This window comes from Cygnus olor, chromosome 4 (genome assembly GCF_009769625.2).
Source record: "Cygnus olor isolate bCygOlo1 chromosome 4, bCygOlo1.pri.v2, whole genome shotgun sequence".
NCBI lineage: Eukaryota > Metazoa > Chordata > Aves > Anseriformes > Anatidae > Cygnus > Cygnus olor.
The window spans coordinates 73,426,948-73,451,297 of NC_049172.1; the positions used below are offsets into that span (position 1 = coordinate 73,426,948).

The 24,350-nt window shown below is 37.3% G+C and overlaps 1 long non-coding RNA gene across 1 annotated transcript; it reads right to left on the reverse strand.

The window, feature by feature from the left end:
• Nucleotides 1–11,833: 11,833 nt before the first annotated feature.
• Nucleotides 11,834–19,585, reverse strand: LOC121069198. Its single transcript, XR_005819330.1, has 3 exons — nucleotides 19,538–19,585; nucleotides 14,116–14,440; nucleotides 11,834–12,788 (listed from the first exon to the last, which is right to left on the reverse strand). It is a non-coding gene; the product is annotated as an uncharacterized LOC121069198 (long non-coding RNA).
• Nucleotides 19,586–24,350: the final 4,765 nt, after the last annotated feature.

The window sequence follows — 24,350 nt, forward strand, 5'->3', positions numbered from 1 at the left end:
GTGTTTTTTTTCACCTCTTCAAATCAGCTGCCAGATCCTCTACCCTGAAAACTGTTCAGAACAACATGCTGTGGGTAGTTCTGTCTTTTCCATCCTCGTCCAGAAGTTTCCATGTCACACGGCACCAACATATATACAAATAGGTAACTGTTTTCCCTTTGTCTTTGAAGAAATCACATTTATTTTTTTTTTCCTATGTACAGACATTGAACCAGAAGACCCATTTTCCTTCTGTTCACGTACAAACAGATACTACTGAGTCTGCATTTCAGATGACCTCAGCACTGCTTATTATAGGTGGTCCAAATACACAGATTGGAAAAATATTTGAAATAATATTAGAGTATATTTACACAAGTTAAGGTTTAGCTCATAATACATTTGGATTTCATTAATAATAATAAAATAATAATCAAACAAACAAACAAAAAAAAAACTCAGCAACCAAGGCAATGTTCGTTATTCACATCTCTTTACCTGGGTAAAGAAATGCTCTTGGGTAACAACTGAAGTGTGAAGTTACATTGATGATTTGTTATTATAGCCAGGAAAAATGATGATAATGCTGGGCAACTTCACAGATAACTGTTGGGTTTTGTTTATTTGTTTTGTTTTGTTCCTTTTTTATTTTTTCATTATTGGATCTTAGCTTTCCTACTAGTCTGGACAAATCTTTTTACCAGTAATAATCATTCTGCAATTACACTTGTGATGATCATGTCTGGGAGAAGAAGGTACCCCATTGGTGGTAAGAAGACTAAAATCCTTCTGTCTTATTAAAGCAATGTTTTAGAAAAAAAAGAGAAGATACTTGGTCTTTGGCACACTCATTTTCATTTTATTTGTTACAGCTTTGTTAATGACACTTCTCTTACGATTGTGAAACCACTCGAGATAACTGAGGCACTGATAGTATCAGACATCCTGTTTTAGCCACATAATTACTATTTCAATCAAAAAAGAACAAGTTTTTTTTTATTATTATTATTTTTTCACATGTTGCAGTGGTGGTCTTTTTGCATTTATACTCATTTAAAAATAAAATAATATATTTATCTGAAATAAAATATCTGTTTGCAGTTTTGGGGTGTGATTCTGTTCTCATTAAAACCAGCCTTTCAGCATCTTGCAGGCAGTTATTTTCACTTCTGCCCCTTCTACATTTTCTGCCTTGCATTCCATCTATATTTCAGGTATCTGAAAATGATAATTAGCTGTGCTGGTCAGACTCACCTGTAGATGGACCACAAGGCATATAAATAGCTGTAGAATAATTCAAATATCTCAAAAATCTTAAACAACTGGTCACTGCTAAAAAAAAGTTTAATCAACCTTTGGACACTAGCAATGGAAGGAAACAGTATGAGTGAAAGATCTTTTTGCCTGCCTTTTGCATAGGGTGAACTTCAGCGGAGTCAGATTGTGTGAGAGAAGGCAGTTCTTGCCAACAAGATTAAATTGTCAAAGTGAATGAATTTAAAACCTCAGTTTTAACTTCCTACCTATTTACATATCACATGGAGTTTAACGATTAGCAAATTAGACAGAAATCATGTGCAAATCAATGCAAATTGCTGGTTCGCACACACAATGTAAACTTCATTTTTCATGTTGGGATGTAGCCAGTTCCTAGTTAACAAGCATATGGATTTCATATCTGGGGTAAATGAGCTTCTCCATCAGAAGCCAAAACTTCCCCTCTCTTCCACCCCTCACCCCCTCCCTGCTTCCTCTTGGAACAAAACCACCAGAACTCTCATCCAATCCACATAATTCAGTCAATACTTGCCTTATGTCAGACTTCATGTAGACAGGAAATAACTTCTAGAGTCATTAAATTAGGCTATGCTCTCTCTAATTTGTGCTCTTTGGTTTGAGTTTTGCAGTCACTTACACTAATTAGAAATGCCTGGTTTATTAACAGAAGATATACACAATTTGGACAGCCCTTTGAGACCTCTGAAGTATTTATAGATCCCTGCAACTTTGGTTTTCTTGACTTTTGTACTATGCCATATATAGCTGCTCTGAACTAAGCTGACATAACCCCTTTGAGCTCATGCTCATAATTAAAAAGCACTGCAATCACTGCTTCTCCAGTGTTTATTGCAGAGGGGGTCTCGTTTTCCCCAAGAGTGATTACGTACTATTAGAAGCACAGAATAAGGCAACAGTTTTTTTTCGTGAGGGACCTCCAGAGGTTTGTTCCACAAACTCTTGCTCAGAGCAGGAGAAACCTCAAAAATAAATCAGGTTCCCTGGGAAATAGTTCAGCTGAGATTGGAAAAACCACAAGGGACCAAGGTTCCACCACCTTGCTGCACCTCTATCTCTATTTGTAAACACCGCTAGGGGGGAATAAGGGATTCCTAATATCAAATTAGAGCTTCAGTTGCTGAAACCTGGGGCCTGTGTCTCTTGACTTTTTATTGTGCAACGTTCATAAGAGTCTGCTGCTGTCTTCTTTGTATCCCCCCATAGGTAGTGGAAGGCTGCTATAATTCCCTTTGCACCTTCCCTTCTCCCAGCTCTCTCATCCCATCCTATACAGTATCATCATCCCATGTATGTCCTGTGCTCCAACCCCAAATCCTCTCTGCTAGACTTGTCCACTTTCTCAGAGTGAAGAGACTCTCTAAGGTTTTCCATTTTCTAAGGTAGCTGTTAAAATATGCTACCATACATTGTTATGCTACCGCCAATAAGCTGTAAGGTTTGAATGATATGCTTCTTATACAGTTACCAACCCCATCTTTTAACAGAGAACTTCCTTAAAATCCAAGTAGAGAGAAGAGCACCTGGAAAACTCTGAATGTTTCTTGCCCTCAAAGTGACTTTGATGTATTTCAGACAGAGAAGTTCAAAACAGACAATGACCCCACCTGAAGCAATGCGTTTAGCACCAGGTCTCTCATCATGAAAGACATAGACATATTAGAGTGAATCCATAGGAGGGCCACGAGGATGATCAGAGGGCTGGAATTCCTCTCCTATGAAGACAGGCTGAGGAAGTTGGGATTGTTCAGCCTGGAGAAGAGAAGGCTCCAGGGAGACCTTACAGTGGCCTGCTTGTATGTAAAGGGGGCTGCAGGAAAGGGGTAATGGCTTTAAACTAAAAAAGGGTAGATTTAGGTTAGATATGAGGAAGAAATTCTTTACTATGAAGGTGGTGAGGCACTGGCACAGGTTGCCCATAGAAGCTGTGGCTGCCCCATCCCTGGCAGTGCCCAAGGCAAGGTTGGATGGGGTTGGGGGCAGCCTGGGCTGGGTCAGGGGGCCCTGCCCATGGCAGGGGTGTTGGAACTAGAAGATTTTTAAGGTCTCTTCCAACTGAAACCATTCTACAACTAAATCAAGATAATGTGCCCATTGGCAATGTCCAATCCTTACAGCTACAGTGTTTCTCACAGAATATCCCATACAATAAGTAAGTGCAGCAAACTGCAGCAGTTGAACTCCATTGCTGAAATCACAGTACCCATTCAAATTGCCTCAGGCTGGAGCATTTATCTGGTCATGAGGCATCTCAATCCCTATCAGATATGAATAAAAAACAATCAAGGAAATATGTCTTCTCTGAGATAAGCCTTAATCCGTAAAAAAATAATAATAATAATAAAAAAAAAAAAACAACTCTGACCCTGATTAACAGTGTGCTGCTGAATTTGATATGAGATATCCCAATCATGGATTCAAACAGCCAAGAATGCGCAGTCTTTATTTTCTTCCTTTGATTTAGTACCTATGGAATTTAAGGTTCAGTCAAATAGAGGAGAACATTATACAGGATTCATATATAGTCTTCTGCTCCCTACTGAAAATGCAGCTCTTTCTTATTCCATAAAAAGTGAGAAATATTCATATAACCAGGGATCACCAGGAAATGTCAGTTAAGTTTCCATTACAAGGCATGTGCAGGGGGAAAGATTAAGTTTCTTTAGGTAACCATTCATGTAACTTTTTGTTGACCAATGCCTGTGTAATTTCCAAAGCCCAACTAAATGAAATGCATCATTTTTTGAAAAATTGCTGGATTTTAGCCTTGCAAAGAGTCAGTCTTTAAACAGAAATACATTTTAGTATTCTTATACCCATAGCAGTATGGACTGTCTTAAAAACCTGTCTATTGTGTGTATTTTTTTAAATGCATTTTTTAAATCGTCAGTTTTAATGGCGTTCCCACTACACTTGCCTCATTGCCTTAAAAAAAAAAAAAAAAGGCAGCTTTATTGATTCAAAACATCCTTCACTTCTTTAAGTTGCTCTTTTTCTTTCCTTACATTTTTGCCCAGAGAAATTAATTCTGTTATACCAACAGTTTTGCATGTATAAAACACCAGCGTTTTGTGACCTTCTGTTTCTTTCAGAAGTCTCTTCACTGCTCTGTGACTTCAAACAACCAGGTACTATCATATTTCTTAGACTTCACAATCATCCATCTGATGTACCAATGTTTTAAGAGGCTGAGCTGCCAAATGTGCAGCAAGCTGAAATTTGCAGAAACCCATTGAGGTAGTCTTATTGACCAGGATTCAGACTATAAGTAATAATTATGGACTTCTAGTGACCTTACTCCTGAACCACCTAGTCAAAGAGGTGTTGGTTATAGCTACATACTAGATTCAGTACTTCTGCTAACACAGCCTCCAAAGCTAACTACAGGGGAAAGAATGTGCAGCTCTAGGGTCTGAAAAAAAAAAAAAAAATAGCTGATTGTAGACTGTTGGGAATGACCTCAGCAGTGTCCTGACTCCTAAATCATGCTCTGACTTTCTTCACAACAAGCTCATTAGTGTGTTAGGGTCTGAGTTCAATCCACCATGTGGATGTAACCTATGTTCTGGGTCCTGGAGGTAGCAAAGGCGAGGAAGGTGATGGCTACTGAAATCTACAACCATTAGAAAACCTGCTTTAGTATGCTGGAAAGAGAAGAGGGAGTTACTTGCAGCTTCCAATACTTAAGCACCTTTCTAAAGCCTGCCCTGCTGAGGATATGTCACTTTTGAAGATGCCTCAGTGATTTGGGTTAAGGAATTAACCTACATGAGGACTGCAGTGGCAATGTTACTTCCTCAGCTGGGAGAGCTCTTTATTTACAGTTCTGCACTTGAGGTTTTGCCCCTGTTGCAGTATATAACAGAAACTCATTAAACAAGGTGTCTGTGAGCCACTTGCTTTGCATCTAAAAATAAAATCTATGCCTTATTGCCACTGCCTGATCAATCCAAGAGGGAGATGTTTTCCTAGAGAAATCAAAATATACCATCATAAGCACATGAATCCATATGAATTCACAGAGCAAATGAAAAGGAGCTGTTGCTTTTTTTACTTCTTTTTTGATGGTTTTCTTTAACATCTTTGGGAATCGTAAAGGAAGGCTGAGCACTAAACTAAATCCACATACTGCATACAACAGCACTGAGCATACAACAGCACATACACATTTGTATTGTACCAAAATAAGATGACGTAGGGTGGACAATAGGATGGTTGTTTTTGTGCTGTCATAGCTTTTAAAATGCTGTTGAGCTTGAGCTGCAATCAGACTGAAGTTTAACAAAATAAAGCAAAGGAACCCCACTGAAACAACTCTCTCTGGCTTTGAATGAGTGCCGTTTTTCACTGGCAAACTTACACCTTTCTTCTATGTGTTCATTCAGCCCACTTTATCTGCTTCCAGGATTGCTTCACTATAAAGATGAAGGCAAGTATGATACTGCTCTGAGCCACAGTCCCTTCGGGAGGAGCTATCAGGCAAAGCCATTTCCTTCCCAGCTTCACAGAGAAATTTGTTCCAAATATATATCTCATTAAACATATTTGCTTTTTTACATATGTTTCCTCTCTCCATGGTGAATGCAGCTTCTGTTGTAGCTCAGATGTAGAACCTCAGATCTGAAGCAGAAAGAATCACGATCAGCCTTACTGGGACATGGTGATTTTGAGTACAGCTTCCATTCCAAATTAGTTCCTTTTCCTTTACAGCTGTTCTTTTTATCTTTTCCACTGGCATCACCTCTGGACAGTTTTTTAACTGCATAGTTATCTGTGGAATATATTTGAATGCTACCTTTCCCCTGATGTGGCAATCATTAACAGTCTGGTACTGATATGATGTTTAAATGCAAAACTTGTTCTACTTGCACCCCAAATCCCCAGTATGTGCCCTCCAGTTGCCATTGCAGGTATTGAAATTTGTTAGATTCTTTCACTCAAGATCTTTCCCATCTCTCCCATGGATGGAGGATCAGGGAAGAAGCTTCATCTCACGTTCCTAGTGATTGTAGGAACTCTCATCAAGTTCTGAGTTGAATCAAAATTAGGGAAGAGATGATTAGCTAGATGGCAGGTTAACAAATTCAAGTAATACATTGACAGGAATAGCAACACAGACAAAAGACAAATGATGTAAGCTTTGGACAAAGCAAACAGCACAGGCTGTGTGCTAGCTAGCCAGAGAGTCCAAAAGGACATTGGTATCATGGTGGAGATTTTGAATGTAAGTTATCATGTGTGTTAACAACAGTGATGTTAAAATGCATAGTTGACTGCATTTGAAAGAGTACAACCAGTCAATCGTGGGGAAATGATGTCTTCTTCCCAGCGTTTGTAAGACCGTACCTGCATTAATGTGCAGTTTTGTGCCCCCACCCCAGTACAACACTGATTAAGAAACTGGAGGGCTGTACACAGAATGGTGAGGAAACAGGGCTTGTTTCACCCTGCTTAGCTTTGCTTTTTGTAAAGGGAGGGAGGGGGTTCACCATGGACTTGTTAAGAACAGTGTTCTAAAGGAGTGGCTTGAATCTTTATATTTGGGAATTGCGAAGACTCAGATGGTTAAAGTCTCTGACTTTGAAGTTAGTCCTCCTTTGAGGAGGTTGGACTGCAGATCTCCAAAAACTCCTCCCAACCTAATTTTTTATGATCGCAGGACACAGACTACCTGAGGGTGCCAACTAAAGGCAGGACTAAGCAAGTGCAAATTAAACTCACAACTGCGTAGAATAGATTCTTTAGACCTTTAGTTAACTCTGTATACTGTTGTTCATTGGCTTCTGTAAGAAGGTAGACAGAGATGCAGACCAGGGTCTGCAGGTGGTAGTATTTGATTGTGTTGTTATTTAGCAGAAAGAAGGATGTGATGGCATTGATTTAGGGCTTGTGATTTTAAGTGACTGACAAGCCAGGCAGAGTACGTGCATGGGTGCTTTCTACTGCAGTCAAATCAAAACAAATAATATAGTTAAGGGGCCACGCAAACTGTTTTAGTTATTGTCAGATCATTACATGGTTTCTATTTCTGACAAGCATGACTTACATTTCAAAGAGCTTTTTTTTCCGGCTTTCCATATGTTAGCTGCTATCAAAATGCACTACTTTGAGTTACAAGGAAAGAAAATTAAAATGATTGTTTTTCTAGCCTCTGATATTTATGTGCAGAGAGAAAACACCAGATTTTGCAAATTGAACTAAATGATGTCCAGCTCTACCCACAATTCTCAGATCACTCTACTGCTTCCAAGGATTGTCAGAGCACTGTAAGGCTGCAGCCTCAGCCCTGCAGCCAACAGCACTCCCGTACCTTCACAGGCATTGCTACAGTCATTCAAAACTCATCTAAAATAATTCAAATTAGGAACAAGATTCTCCCATTTCATGTAAATGCTAAATATAACAGTCTCTTTGAAGAGATATGTGGCTCTTGTATATTGTCAATTGCAGTGTTAAAGTTAAAAACAGGAAATAAATAAATATATATATATATCTCCACCCTTATACTGAGTGCCACAATAGGAATATTTGTAAGAGAAGTAATCTTCTGGATGATAATTCAGACCCTGTATTTGAAATCCCAAATTAAGTTGAGATCAGTCATCCTATGACTGTTCCAATATCCTTCCCCATTGAATATACAGACAACCTACTCCATACCTAGTTGTTCTTTGACTACTTAAAACTACTTGAAAGTAAAATAAAATAAAATCTTAGTGGTTTGTGGGGTTTTTTTTGTTTGTTTGTTTTGTTTTGTTTTGTTTTGATTTATAATTGCCCTTAATACTTAATGCTTTGTTTAGGTATTCCTTGCCAAAATATTCCTATAATATAGTTCACACAGCAAAGTAGCTTTAATGCACCCCTTACCATATCAAGGCTTAAAAGGTTATTTAACATTCCCCTAGCAGCATCCCACGAACAGGGACAAAATTTATTTAATTTCAAAGACAACATACTGTCTTCATCACAGTTATAAGATACCTGACAGATTATCTGTAAGAAAATATAACATCATGAGCGCTGTTTAAGATTTTGTGTTCAAAGAGCCACTTTGGAAAGCGATAAGACATGGTATAAATGATTAGTCTGAGAAGCTACACAACCACATAATCACATACAGTCTTTAAAGTTTCGTAAGGATGAGCAAGAATTGCTCCTAAATGACTGTTTAAAGCCAATTTCAGGTCATGAGAAGGAAGGCATCCATCCAACATGCTTCTGTTTCATTTAAAACTAAGCTCCAGGGAGCATGAACAAATACAAAGAGGAGAAAGTGCTGAAACTATTGCGCTGTTAAAGAAAATACTTTTTGCATTAGCAGAGTGGATATTATTCTGGAGTTCTCTTGACCTATTATGGAAAACGGTTTCTGAAAATTCAGGTAAATGGTAGGTAGTCTAGTGGGCATAGTGCTAGGGAAAAGAAATTGCTCACTGTAATTAGCAATATAAATGCAGATTTCAACAGGTGAGTGACAAGCAATTGCTGAAGTTAGATGTACTTTCAGTCTTAAATTCAGATAGCAATATTAGGCTATGAGAGAGCTACAGAATGTTAATGTAAAAAGCTACTCAAAAAGTTAAGATGAAGGTTAAAGCTTACTATAAGCATGTACACTTCAGTTTCAAATTCATTGATGGATACAAATATTTCTTCTTTCAAGCAGACAACAGAAGAGAACAGATAACTCCTACAATACTCCTACAACAGCTTTACTGTTCCTGATTTCATGTGTAGAAAAAAAATTAAATTATTTGTTCCAACCTCATGCTAATAGATTCCAGGAAAATAAAGGATAACAAAATAGAGCAAAAGATGTCCTGTTTTCCTGAATGACTCAAGGTTTGATACCAGTGAGAAGTTCATTTTAGACAGGTCTACACCATGGAGTGAAAGCCTTAACTTTGCAAGACTGTCCAAGAGCAAGCTCACAATGAATAGCTGGCCAACAAAGTAGCTGTAACCTTGCATTTGCCATTAGCTTCCGTATGACTTGGCTTACTTGTATCACATACCATAATTCTGTAATCAATACTTAAAAGTCAGGTACAACACAAGCTCAGAAAATAAACTGTTATATCCTGACTTGCTACTTCCGGTGTCTAACCCAGTTCTTTGCTGGAGAAGTTTAAGCTTTTAGTTCTCCCCTCCAGTCCCTTCCCCTTTTTCCTTGTCTTTTTTGTAATAACACTTTTATTGTATGCTGTCTCTTCTTTTCTAAAGGAGATAACCCAAATTCCTCTATTTTTCCTCAGAGGCAACATTTCTAGACTCCTTATCACTCTTCCTGTTTTTGTCTTCAGTTGGTCTACATTACAGTTGATTATTTCTATCTAAGTATAGAATTTTGAACTTATCCCTGATGAATCTCAACCCAATTTTGAGGCCATATTTCCAGTTTGTCAAGATCATTCTGAATTCTCACCCTGTCCTCCCATGTACTTGCAGTTTCTCCCAGCTTGGTGCAGCCTGAAATTCAATAAGTAAAGTTTCTATTCCATCATCTGGATCTTAATGAAAATATTTAATAGCACCACATTAGGATATGTCCCTGAAGAGCCTCCTTTGATTCATGCTTACTTTTCTGTCTGTGACTCATTTTAAATACTCTCCAAAGCAGATCTTTTGCACTCCTCAATCATAATTTTATACTCATCAGGGATTCACAAGGTGTTTTATTATTATTATTTCCCCCAGGTACAAATATGAGTAGAGGAGAATGGTACTATTAGAAAGAATGGTGGTGGCTGGCACCAATTCTGGTAGTGACCTGAATCATACTTGCTTTTGAAAATTTTTTATATGAAATATTGCTTCTTTTTCCTCCTGATACCTCCTTTAAAAGAGAAAATAATATCTGACAATGAAACATACAGTTATTCAGCAGCCTAAGTTCATCAACCCCAGTAGATCCAAATATGTGTTTCACTTTTTGCTTCATGTCCTTCTCGCAGGAAGAGAACTTACTGTCTGTGACAGATATTAATGGATCTAAGTACAGTTTTCGTTCCCAGAATAGCTAATGCAAAAAGTGTTATAGCTTTTAGCCTTTCTCCTTCCTCCCCTGTCTCCTATCTGTAGGAAACATTTACTCTTCTTCATGTTGTGGACCAGCACCTTCACTTTATTTTCTTTTCCTAGTAATAAACTGAAGATCATCTTGGAAGCATTCCCAAAGACCAAATGATATCTCTCATTTTGTCTTGGACTTTTCTATATTTACTCTTATGATCAGTCCTGAATAATCAAGACTAGCTTCCACTTTTTTTAATTTTTTCCCTCCTAATAATGCATATGAGCTCTTCCTTAGCTTTTTGTTTTTAAGTTCAACTCTACTATGCTATCTGTCCTTCCTCTGTTTTGGCAGCATATACTTATGCCCAATGTCATAAACTGAAGGCTGGAAAAGACTTCCACTGAGGATTAGAATGACATTTTTTTCACATCAGTCAGTGAAAAAATGTATTAACGTACTAAAAGTGAACACTGTAGAACACACAGTTTTTCCAGTTAAAAAATCAGATTAATTCTTATAGGAACCAAAAAACCCTAAATATCCTTTAGAGGTCAGTGGCTCACAAGTTGCAACTTTAACTTGCACTTTAGGCTTTTGTTATTTTTGTTTTTAAAGAGTCATTGAAACAATTAAAGACAGTTTTAAAACATCCAATTCACCTCGTTGTTATGATGGACAAGTTAGCATACTGCCATCGATGTTATTAGCGGAAGTTTATTTACACAGGTAATTACCTAAACCTTATCATAAAACTCTTTCTGACCTCATACTTTCTGTGGGCTAAAATACCCAATGCTTCTGTCAAATGCTACTTCTTCCCCTCCCCAAGCATATCTTTTATGTGTACAGGCTTTTATATTTACCCTTATCCTATTACACCCATCCAGTCAAACAGAGGCATCCAAGTCCTCACTTTAGAAATACAATTCAAGAAAGAAGCGGTTGCTAATTCACTGGACTTTTCTTAGATCTGCAGATTTTCAATATAGTTACAACTGACCTTGAAACTTTCTCTCAGATTTGTGGTCTAAGAGATAATGGCAGAAGTGCTGATAGACTAACTAGTGTTTTGGGATATGAATCTTTGTTGAGTTTACTCCCAGTAGCAGTATATCATCCTGTGTCTGAAGCATTACTTGTTCTGGTACTCTTACCTCTGTCAGTACTGTGAGTAGTTACCTCCTTCCATATCATTAAGGGAGAAAAATTATATAGAGTGGCAGGAAACAATTCACACTTTGGAGCAAGAAAAAGGAGAAGGGAGGAGAAAAAAAAAAATTATTTGAGTGCAAGCTGTAAGCTGTGTTGCAGTGAGAAAGGACTGTAGGCTCAAAGACTGACTGAACACAAGAGACTTTTTTCTTTGCTGTTACAACAGATTAAAACAATTTTAAAATGCTCCAACTGTGTGTGTTGAGATGGAGGAGAAAATGACACCCAAACTCTTAAGTTTTCTTTATTTAAAATTTCAAAGAATTCAAGAGGGATATTGATTACCTTACTCAATTTCTTAAATATTAGTCTTACTCCTTGCCTTTTTTTTTTTTTTTTCCAAGCTTTAACATACGAAGTCAGGTTATTTTAGTGGCAGCTGATGTGCTCAATTTTTTAAACTATACCACTTAGTATTTAAAATTCCAGGACTCTAACCCTCATGACAAAAAGAGATGAAGTTCAGATTATTTGAACTAGATGATCAACAAAGGATTAGTGATTTACATTCAGCTATGTTATCACATGAATTGATACACCAACATTTACTAAAAGAGAACAAACTAATGCATAACATTTTATATCTCAGGAATCAACTAACCACATCACAGCATCAAGAAACAATGTAAAACCTCTCTCATGGTCTGCGAACAAACGTTAAAAAAATATCTGATATCTGACACCTAGCAAACAGCACTGAGAGAAGCAACAGTTCTGCCACAGAAAGTTTAGGAGCATCTCAGTTTAGTTGTCTTCCGTAAATATGCGAAGATCTAAATGACTGCCTGAATTGATTTCCTGTGAGCCATGTCTTCTGGAAGTGACAGAACTTTTTCCTCAAATGATCCTAAATAATCCAGATGATCTTTTAAAGAACAACCAGTGTTACTACAAGATCTGAACAGAGTCACAAAGCTTCAGATTTATGCCTGAAGCAAAATGCCTTTGTACAAATGAGTAGGCTGTACAGTGAAAACTAAGCAGCCAAAACCAAGAGAAAGTCCATACAACAGTGAATTTGTCAGTACTGCAGTCATGTTATATCAGGTTAAGCGACAGCACCATGTAGTCCCCGCTTGCTCATCCTTGACAACTTGATTTGGAAAAAGCTAGTTCCTACACGTCATCCTAGCATGCCCCTAACCAAAAGCTATTTCATTAAGTTTACACAGAGGATCTACTTTTTCTTCTCCCCTTCACACTTCAGGATATAATAATGACACTGGTCATGCTCCGAATTATGGTGGCTCAGTATTCATCTGGCATACGATGTCCAGTGCTTCTATGAAGAAATAATATTGAAACAAGATTCTTAAAAAAAAAAAAAAAAGAGGGACTGGTATATAGGTAGCATAGTGCAGATTGCACGTCAAGATATCAAGATGACTAACCAGAACAGTGACCTATGTGTCAAGGGAGCATGCTTTTAATCATTAAATCTTAAAATTCAAATCATTATATCTGTCAGACACACTGCCAAAGGTAGGCTTTGGACTTACAGACATTCTGAGAATTATTTGCTACCAATGTTTTATTTTAAAACCTACAATGCAATTTAAATACTGGAGAGAAAAAAAAAAAAAGGACAGGGAAAGCACTCAGGAGTATTGCAAGAGTGGTTGTTGCTGGGGAGATACTCAGCCCAGTGTGTATATCAAAGGGACTATGCCTTCTTTCATGCACTTATTATTATTGTACCCATGACATAATACTTTCTCCATTTATTTTTCTGGCTATATATGTGGCTAAATTTAGGCAAACTGAACTCTATCCTATTCCTGAAAGTTCAGTCTCTTCCAGCAGTCAAATAAGGCTGCAAGCATTTCAAAGTGGAAATTTTGATTACACTGTGCCATAAGTAATTGGATAAGACCAGTAGAGGTAAAGAAGATAATACTCTGCAATCACAAAATAGCTGTTTTGCCAGTAAATAGCCTGTTGAGTTGGGACTCAAAAGCCTCAAGTTTTATTTTTTAGCTCTGCAGAGTGGCCTTGGACAAGTACTTTACCTCTTTCCCACCCTCCCACTCCTTCCCTTCTCCACCTTTACAAAGGAAAATGATCTGCTTCTAACAAGTGTTGTATGAGATGAGATATTCTTTAACTTTAGCAGCCATGTAGCCAGGCAATGACTGCTGTTTAACTGACCCTTATCTTGCATAGCAGACACCCTCTCTCTCCATTAAGAAAAACAACAACTTGTGAAAAACACAAACAAAACTTCTTCATTAATGTGGAATTAAGATTACCAAAGTTATTCCAATATTGTTGGAAGTAATAGTCTTCCAGCTAGGGAACACAGAATTAGATTGCATGGAAATGAAATCTTGACTGTGTGCTCACTGATAACCTCAAACACTTTGTGCTTGCAGACTATGTAATTTACATGGAGAAGAGGGTCCATAATAATTATTGCTCCCCATTTAAATCACCTCTCCCTCTTAAAGAGCTGAACTCCACTAGCTGAACTCTCTGCTAGCTCCCTCTCTAACTGAACTCTACTGGAGAATATACCTGTACTACTCTGAACCCCCTAGTTTTCTCCCAGGATCACTTTCAAACCTCTTTTGCAACACATTGCTCATTATTTCATGCTGTGATCTACTTACCTCTGCAGCTATAGACTGTAGAAGTTTCACACCTTGCAGTTGACAGTATCCATGGCCACCCTGACAGATAAGCACCTTCGGATCACACAGAAAGAGCAGAACCTCACCCGTAGCTGTCAGCACAGCCTCCTCATCTCACACACTGCTGTTTGCAAATCCCTCTGCTTCCATTGCAGCTACCTTGGGAAAAGTAAAAATATTTTAGCGACTGCAGGTAGACACCAGGAATTATCACTAGTGTGGTTGTGTGAAGAGTTTGCACAGCAGTAGTATTAATCATGTAGGTATACTCTCTTTCAAACATTGGAGTGTCACTGCTGATTGTCTGGAAAAGTAGAGAAAACAGAGAGAATGTGAACTGTACCTAATGAGCTTGTACTAATGAATAAAAGAACTGGTCTCTGGTCTGGCTTTTTAAATTTAAGTTTTTAATTTTTTCTCCGATAACCGCAATGGTATTAGAATAGTCTCTTTGTACCGAGAAAGTGGAATTCATAGTTATTATCAAAGCTTTATTTCTAGTGGTTAGCTAGAAAGAGAACAGATTCCATAATATCACATTTTTCGTGTGCTTCCACATTCACTGCTTATTTATTTCCCAAGAGCCTAGGACTTTTTTTTTTTTTTTTTTTTTTTTACTTTCATCGTTAAAAAAGCAGCAACTTTGCTTCTTAATATCTTTTGGGTCATGCAACACGCATATGGAGACTGTCATGGGTTGCTTTGGGGGCTGGGGAGAGTGTAGAGTGGGGAAAAGGAGAACAAGTAGTGTTTGGGAAAAGAATTGTATAACTGGTCCTACATGTCACCCGTCAGTAAATCCCAGGCAACAAATTCTGCATCCAAACCACTTAATTTTAAATGAATAAATAATTACTGGGTTTATTTTTAAAGAAAATTGGGAAAAAAAAAAAAAAAAAAAAAACAGCATGGTTATTCCAACATTCAGTAATTAAATATTGAACTACAGCATGATGTAATGTATCCTATTCCTGTTTCAGGTTGGTCACGTGCTCCTTAAGAGATTTATTTTAAAACTGCTACATAAATGGTAGCAATTTATCTTCATCTACCAAAAAACATACAAGTCTTACCCACATCAAGGCTGATCTCTCTGCAATTATTTCTGTATATACAGCTGACAATTGTCACGTTCTGGAACTTTAGAGAGCATAAAGCTGTCACTGATATTGTATCTAGTGGTTTCCCACACTTCTGCATTCACATTAATATTTACTACTAATTATTATTGCCAATACAGAACAAGTATAAAACTGTGGGATTCATTTGGATTTCAGAGTGAGACCAACATTTCACAGCAATATCTTGAAGCCTGAATATGTCTGATGAAGTTTTGAATCAGAATTGCACCATACAGCATAATGGAAATAAATGCCAAAGGCATTAAAAATATAGTCCAGTACTGTTCTTTGAAAACCTATCTCTATGATCCCATTATAGCATAGAATATAACTTTGTACTTCAGATTGTTTTTTATTATTTCCATCTGTGTGCATGAGTGCATTGATAAGATAGTGAAACATAAGATATAACTGAACAGCTTTTCAGTATGTGCAGCTATGCAAGTTGAAAAGATCAAAATCAGAAGCAGGACTAAAGCATCCAAAAAAAAAATAATCAGTTTATGATGGTCTTATGGGAAGATTATTGAATTAACTCCAGTACAGAAGAGATACAGATCTGATTTAAAGTGATTCCAAATCCATTTGGACTTGAGAACAATTCAGAATGATCTCTTTTGCTTAACTTTGCTGTGAGAGCTCAGATTTAAAGAAATATAAAAAATAATGTTTCAGATTGGCATAAAATACCACCCAGTCCACCATCATTTCCCTGGGCTGAATCAGCTCTACCTAACCTGGCTTTGACTAGAGCCCCCTGCCATGGAATATGTGCAGTGCTGTAAATTGGACAGCATCCCTGTAGCACTCACCTAATCTGACTGTCAAGGACCATAGGGGGAATCCTACAAAAATCACACATCCTACCTGTGACTAATAACTTTGGATCATGCCTTTAAACACAGAGCTTGTCATCAGGTGCATAGGTGCTGTGCTGTGGTAAAGTAGACCCAATCGGATCTGGGTATTTATCGGAGGTGACAGTGATCAAAGGTATAGCTGATCACCTAAAGCACGCTTAAGGAAATTTAAACCAATTACAAAAATACCATCAAGAACTGAAATTGAAACATCTTGAAGCATACATATTAACTAGCTTTCCTGCCAAATTCAATGAAGGTTAATTACGAGCTTTTACTCAATTAGGTTTCTTTTTCCATATCTCATTTTTCCTCACTTCAATCCCCAAATTCAGCAAGAGAGATAACCAAGTGGTTAATGACTGATGTGCTTTCAGGTAGAGGAAGCTATGTCAGCTACATGTTGCTGATCCTCAGACAGGATTTGCATGCTTTTAAGAACACTTCACAAAAGTTCACTTGCATTAAGTTTATTAATGCATGATCGACCACTGAGCTGAATACACTACTGCAGCACAAAAACAAATGATCAGAACAGAACAGATTTCTCCTCTCTTCTTAAGAAACACTGCAGTCTGCTAAAGGCATTCCTGCTGAAGTACTTCTTATCCTGAGAGGTTCGCAAATAGCAGGTTTTATTTTCTACACTCACAAGTGGCAAGGTGGTTAGTTTTCAGATTTCATCTTTACAGCAAAGTCATTTCCTCCAGCAATTCAGCACTTCGGTATTTCGTTTTCTCTCTAAACATTTAAAAAGTGGACACACACGAAATTTAGAGACAAGGTGGAGAAGGAAAGGGTCAGATGCTCTATGTTGTGCCAAGGAAATAATTACACTAACGGCTTGCCTTATTTAGATGTATTACAGACAGCTTACAATTCTTCCATTAGAACTGTCTTGCTCTTAATTACTTAGACTTTTGAAAGCTTTGATTAATTACTATACAGAGTAAAGGTTTCAAGCAGAGATATGACTATGTCAAATAACAGCTACTGATTATGAGTAGTTTAGTTTAGTGTTTGCAGCATTTTGAGTCCCACAATAAACCAGAGACAAGGCTGTCACTAACAGGATTGTAGAAGCTAAGGAATATTAATTCTGATCAAACAGGCCCATGATTTTAGAAGAGTAGCCATTTTTAAAAATATATATATTTTAAATTGATGGAACTGAACTAAAGAAATTAAATAATAGATTTTTGTTTTGGTCCCTGGAATAAAAATAAAGCAGATTAAATATGTTTCTTTAATGCAGAGGTGGAACTCTTCTCCCCCACTGAGATGAAAAAAATTACTTTTTTTTTTTTTTTTTTACTTCCAATTTTGGAAAATTGATTCACCATGTGGACATAGCTTCAGTATCCATACTCAACTGCTAGCATTTGTGAGCCTCCATAAACTGTAAAGACACTCATACACTTTGTTTCTCTCCACCTCATTTCCATCAAAGCTCTCAGTGGCTCTCAGAAGTTGGTGCTAGTCATTTTTAATATCTGTGGTAGTGTTATCAAAAATGATATGCTTTCCTGAGTTGCATAAGAAAGATTTGCGTTCAATTCCCCAGATGGCCATAGGAGATTTACATGTCCTTGAAAGCACCACTTAAAGTAAGATTCATCGAAACCTAACTTATAGTCAAGCTGTCAATGTCTTCAGAAAGCCAACTAAAAGAAATTGAATTGCTCACTGCAAGCACTGCTCTGTCTCCAGGAACTATAGAGACAGAAGCTAGATGACCGGGTTATATTAGATGCATAAAGTTACAGGACCTGTGTCTCTGTCTCTCACTTTCTCTACCTTTAATTTGGTGATGGCAAAAATTCCAAGGGCTAGTATACAAGGGCATATTCATTAACATTTCAGGTCCTGCTGCTAGAAATTACCCATTAATTTCTGGTATTATTTTTCTTTTTACCTTTTGGTGTCACTACAATGATTACATTCTCTTTATTTAAATGCCCCCCTCGAAGATTACATTTTTGGATTTGAATCCATTGGATATATATATATATATATATATATATTAATAATTAGATAATAATAGCGATATTTATTGTTATATTTAGCTTTACTTGATGAGTAGGAAACTGTAACCTGCAGTATTAAGACTGAAATGCAAGTCTATTCAAATCAGCTTTTATGACTTTTTTCTTTGTCGCCATCAGTACCCCAACGACCTTCAGAAAAAAAAACTTAATGTGAATAAACCATAGTACTGTTAACACAGGCCTCTAAAACTCTCTGTGCTTAAATTTCAAACTCTGATTAAAGCTGAACTGTTCCTCAACTTTTAAACTGCCAGTGGAGAGCAGGGCAACTGGGGAAGAAAACAGCATCACAGGAGAGCATACATCAGCAGTTTTGGGGGTCAGGCAATATAACACAAGAGACACAGAAAAAAATCAAGAGTCAGCTCATGATATATTGCTTTCCTTACTGCCTTTGAAATGGGGCTCTATCATAAGCAGTACAGTGATATATTAATGCTGCATCTTTCTCATCCATCCCACCAACTCCCTTCTCCAGATCCGACATGACTCTTGATACAAATTCAAGCCCACACTTTTCTAAACTATTCCTTGGTCATTGGGATGTCCCCTTTGCCTTTACTTTAGGGGAGGTTTAACTCTGAATGTTCAAATTAGGAAATTCAGCTACTAGTCTCCATTTGGATTTTAGGGCCAAAGTGCACATCGAAAACACATGGTGTAAGTGGTGTCTTGATGGGAGCAACACCTTCAGGACTTTGTAAGCACTTGCTTTCATAGAATACATTTAAGTTACATATTTTCCACCTGCACTGGGTCAACAAGAGCTAGAGGAACACAGTCAGCACATACCCCTTTGTGTTCTTCGAAGGCAGAAAACACTAATTACAGAGAATTGAAGTGCTCATGGCAGTGTCAGTGTGAGCTATCAAACTGAGCAGCACTGAGATAAAAAAAACTCTCTAATAACCATCACTTCAGAAATCACATACCCTGCTTCAAGTCAATGTCACACACATAGCTTTCCAATCTGACATTTGACTTTAATCAGAATACTTGATATTATATATGTTCTTTGCATACAGAAGCACCTGTGCAAAGAGTCAACCACAGAGGAACGCACACATCCAGTAAGTTAGCAGAAATAACTTGACCATATGCAAGGACACATAAGGGAAAGAAGAACTCAGACTTCTCTGAAAATAGACTTTCCCCTCACCATACAGGATTCTATTTTTGACAATAAAGCTGTAAGCATCTTCTCAAAATTAAGAGATACAACGTTTCATCTCTAGCCTTGGTTACAGGAGTGAATTTTACAGTTTAACTATAAACATGGAACATCATTTCAACAAGCAGTTCAATGAACAACAAAACTATTAAAGCTTAATTGCCTAGATCTTTGATTTAACAGTTGAATAATATAACCTACCTCTCTCCTATCTTTCCTTGCATAGGCCTTTCTCAGCATAACACCCACCAATTTTTCTTATCATCCCCCTTCCTTTTACTAAGAGACAGAATGGGCTATTTACAGCTCTGTCCATGTTGATTGCTTGAGTAATCATTTTCTCCTGGCTACAAAGTGGGTGTTACATACTGCAGTTATGAGCAATATATCACACCTGCTGTAACATCCTAGCCAAATTTCCATCCTTTTGGCAAATTCACACAATTTCTTCTGCCTCCTGTCTATAGGGCAATAGGCTCATAAAAGAGACAACAAAAATGAAAGCACCAAAAGATGTCGGGTCCTCAGGAATACTGAGTCAGAAATTCTTCAATGGCTGTGTACTGGTAAGACAACCATTTTGCTGCCCTAAAGCAAGGGGCACAAAATGAGCTTTCCCTGATGGCAATGATCTTTAAATTACTACTTTAATAAAGCATTTTCCAACCTGAACCCAAGAGTTTTTTAATCAGAGATGAGAGTATGTGTTTCACCAAGGGCTAAGCTAAGCTTCCTCCTAGTTTCCTGTGTTAGGGGTAACTTCACTCCCTATCTCCTTCTAATAGAGTTTGATTTGCTTACATCTGTGTCTGCAAAAAGGCACCTTCAAACACTCATCCTTAACCTACTTCTCTCCGTTTCTACAGCAAGGCAAATCTATCCAGAACACTTTAGGATTCTTTTTCCTTTCCTATGAAGTCTCTGCAGTGACTTTTTGTCCTTATCTCATTTGTCTCGAGGCTCTCCCTCTTTAACGTCTATGACAGTTCTTTTAAAAAACTTATTATATTCCCATCAATACCTACCTTCAGGGTGACACATTGTAGCCATTGTAACAGAGACAGTACAAATGACCAGACTCCAGAGAACAAATTTACTCTAAATGCTTCTTGAAGAAGGACATAAGCAAAACAAAAATAAAATTTGAGAGCTCTTGGCTGATTGTCAAAAGCTACCTTGAAACTGCTGTCTTCTCATTCAAAATTAGTGGAGTTCAAACACTTGGTAACACAGTTTATTTTATAGACTCCTACACTTAACTCTTAAGTTCAGAAAAAGTAACATCTTTTTGCTTTGGTTTTGCACAGGACTTAGCACAGTGAAATCTACAATTGGTCTCCTTCTGTGCCACAAATGATAATTACAATCTCCCTTCTCTCAGAGTAATTTATTTATATTTTTTTCTAAATGATCATTAGTGAAACATTTAATTCATAAAAAAATGAATAAAGGGTAAGTTATGATCCCTGAATGAACATACAGTGGCAGATTCATATTTTTGTATTTTGTACCTTCCATCCTCATCAGACTTATCAAAAATAAAGTCTGTTCTAATACCTCATGTTTACAACCTACATACTAGCATGTATATCCATGCTATGTAAGCTGACAAAAAAAGAAGAATAAGAAGAGTATGTTAAATAGGAAGGAATCACTGGCCTTCAACGTAATACTCTAACAACCTGGGTTAGCCTGAATCTTAGAGCTACTTAAGATTTTCAAGTACTAATGAAACCTCACTGTGAAAATCAGTCTTTTCAATAGGCAAGAAAGAATTTGATGATTTTTCGTAAAATTTTCTTCCTTGTTTTGCTTTTAGCTACTTACAGAGCTCAGAAAGTTTTCACATTTCAGAAGGGGAGAGGCTAAGCAAACTTTTTTAAAATAGGTGTGATTTTCTCCCTCTTTTTCCTTTATCTCAAAGTAAGAAAAAATAAATAAATAAAAAAGAAAGCATTTTTTTTTTTTTTTAATACAGTTGAAATATATCAGATTTAGAAGGGCTGAAAGCACCCAGCAAGGCAAGAACATATAAAACAATTTTAGCACATTTGAGAAATGCTTAAATCCTAAAACCTAAAATTTGTTTTTATTTTTAGGATGTATTACAGTTGAAGAGGATATTTTTTTCAAAAATCTTTAAAGTAATTTATATCATGACCAGTGTGATGGCATTAGCTATTTTCAAATTGATGTGTCATGAATAGCAGTTGAGATCTCAGCTCCTATTTTGCTCCTCATGTTACACTCTTTGCTTTAATCTCAAAAAAATTTAGCTGACCCTTTTAACAATTCCAGGACAGAACCCATCCAATTGCATGAAATGTTCAGTCTCCTCAACTTGATTAAGGGAAAGGAAGTGAAAAGAAACCACTTCAAGACTGACGAGAAATCGTTGGGCTTTAGCCATTCCTGTTCTTCAAAACACCTTTTCTTTATCTGAATCAATTAAATCAAAGGTTTTATATGTATATTCAGGGAACTATATTTTCACTTGTGAGTCTTCATTATGTCACTGTCTTATTATCTTCAGGCTACCCACATATGCACATATGCTGGTTCAAACTTTGCCTAAAATTACTTTCCAATCGTTTCCCTTTAGTAAGTGTAAGCTTATTTCAGAAAATCTCCTTAATTCTTCCAGCTCTCCCTTCTATACGCTGACAGACACCTGTTCTCTTGCCTAGTGGTTTCTTTCTTGCCTTGTGGGACTCCTTTCACAGCATTTTCCCCACAGATGTAGGATAGAAAGAACTCAAAGGTTTAGCCTCTTTCCCACAAAAACAAAAGGTTGTATTCACTCTATTTTTGGAACAACTGCTGCTTAAGCTCTTAGGTCATTTTCAAAAATCATCTTAAAAAGACAATCAACAAATAACAAAAGCTTCTGCTCATGAACAAAGTTTAACACCATCACCAGATTTAATTCCATAAACTACACACATCAGTCACTCATGGGAAGTCCCATTTCACTTTTAGAACATGATTTCAAAAGAACTTAATGGTGTCTGGAGATTTCATGTCAGTACTCACATTCCCCCATAAATTACCAGCTGTGGAGAGCAGTGTGGGACCTTGACACTGATTTTCTTCTCCCTTCATTTGTCAGAAATCAGTTTAACTCAGTGGAATTGCATTAGTGGAAAACCAGATAATGGTCCTAACTCAATAAGGCACATTATTTGTTTGCTTTTTATCTGGTGCCAGTCCTGCTGAAGTTAACCAGCGCCAAGTATTTTCCAGAATAGCAATGCTTTTTGAGTAAGGATCAGAATATAAAGCTATTTAGCCTGACTGCTTCCCACCTAACCTATTATAGAACCATATGTTTATGACTTAGTAACCTATGATTCAGGTATAAGAGAGAGGGTGAGAGAGAGAAAGAGCTGACATGAATAACCCTGTTGATGTGCCTGTTACAGAGGACTTAGGAACAGAGAACCATTATATAAAATGGCCAAATTCTCAACCAATGTCAAAGATAAAGATTCTTAATTAGGAACATCAGTTATAAAAACTGTCTCATAATTTGTCCCATAGGCAGTAACTCCTCTGGGTCTGTAAGGGGATCTGGAGAGCCTCTCCCATTAGACTCAACATGATGAGTGTCATCCTTGGCCAAGGAGGCTGATGGCCCTCATGGGATATCCCTGAGGCATCTTAATCCTGGACGATGCAAAACCACACAAACTAATTTAACCCTAAGCAGTATTCTGTCATGCAGATACAGCAGTGCAGGTCTTGAAAGATCTTATTGACATACAGCAGAACTCAGGGCATCCAAAAAACAGATTTCATCTGGTCTTGAAGGTTTGTTTGTTTTTTTTCCCCCCAAGATTCCTTGAAGAGTTCCACTGAACAGTGTACAAATGCCCACAGGAACACTGATAAAAAATGGAAAATTACTGTCCTGAACACTTTAGCTCTATCTCAACTGCAACAAGGCCAGTTACCTATTTTGTTTCAAAAGAGTTAATTTTCTTCATAATGGCTGGTATGAAGCCATCTTTTATATTTAAGGAAAAAAATAATGCTGATAACATACTGATGTTTTAGTTGTTGCAGAGCAGTGCTTACACAGAGCCAAGAACTTTTCAGCTTATGCTGCCCTGCCAGTGAGGAGGCTGGGGGTGCACAAGAAACTGAGAAGCTGGGAGGAGACAGAGTCAGGACAGCTGGCCCAAACTGGCCAAATGGATGTCCCATACCATATGGCGTCATGCTGAACAATAAAACTAGGGGGAGCTGGCCAGGGAGGGGCAACCACTGTTCAGGGCTGGGATGGACATCTGTTGGTGAGTGGTGAGCAATTGCATTGTGCATCACTTGCTTTATACGTTCTTTATATATATATATATATATATATATATATACATATATATATAGTTGTTGTTTTTATTATTATATTTTTCCCTTTCTTCTCTGTCCTATTAAACAGAAATTTTCATCCTTATCTCAACCCATGAGTTTTACATTTTTCTGTTTCTCTCCCCCATTCTCCCCGACTTGCTGGGGAAGTGAGAGAATGGCTATGTGGTTCTCAGCTGCTGGCCAGCTTAAATCACAACTAAAAGCTTTAAGTGTTGTGTAGACATGAATGAATTGGCTAGATGAGAGATGGACTACCATAAAATGCTGATGAGAATAAAGTTCTGTTCTCATCTCTGTAAAGTGTATGCATATATGATCACAACTAGAGCTGGACCTAATGTTTAGGGTATTCTTTCCTCCAAGAAAGCCTGAATTAGCTGTAACCCCAAAAGTAAAAATGTTACCACCAAATATCTGAGAACAGATCTGACTACCAAAAAAAAAAAAAAAAAAGGCATAACATAAAAGGCAGAGAAATAAACAGCTTATAGATAAGATAATGGTGCAAAGCTGGTAACTTGGATTGTTGTTAGAAACTGCGGATTGAAGCACTGGAGCTATAACAAACTTTTATGCATTAAAAGTAAAACTGGGCTACACAGTCTAGAGTATATTCTATATTTCATTTCAAAAGATTACATCT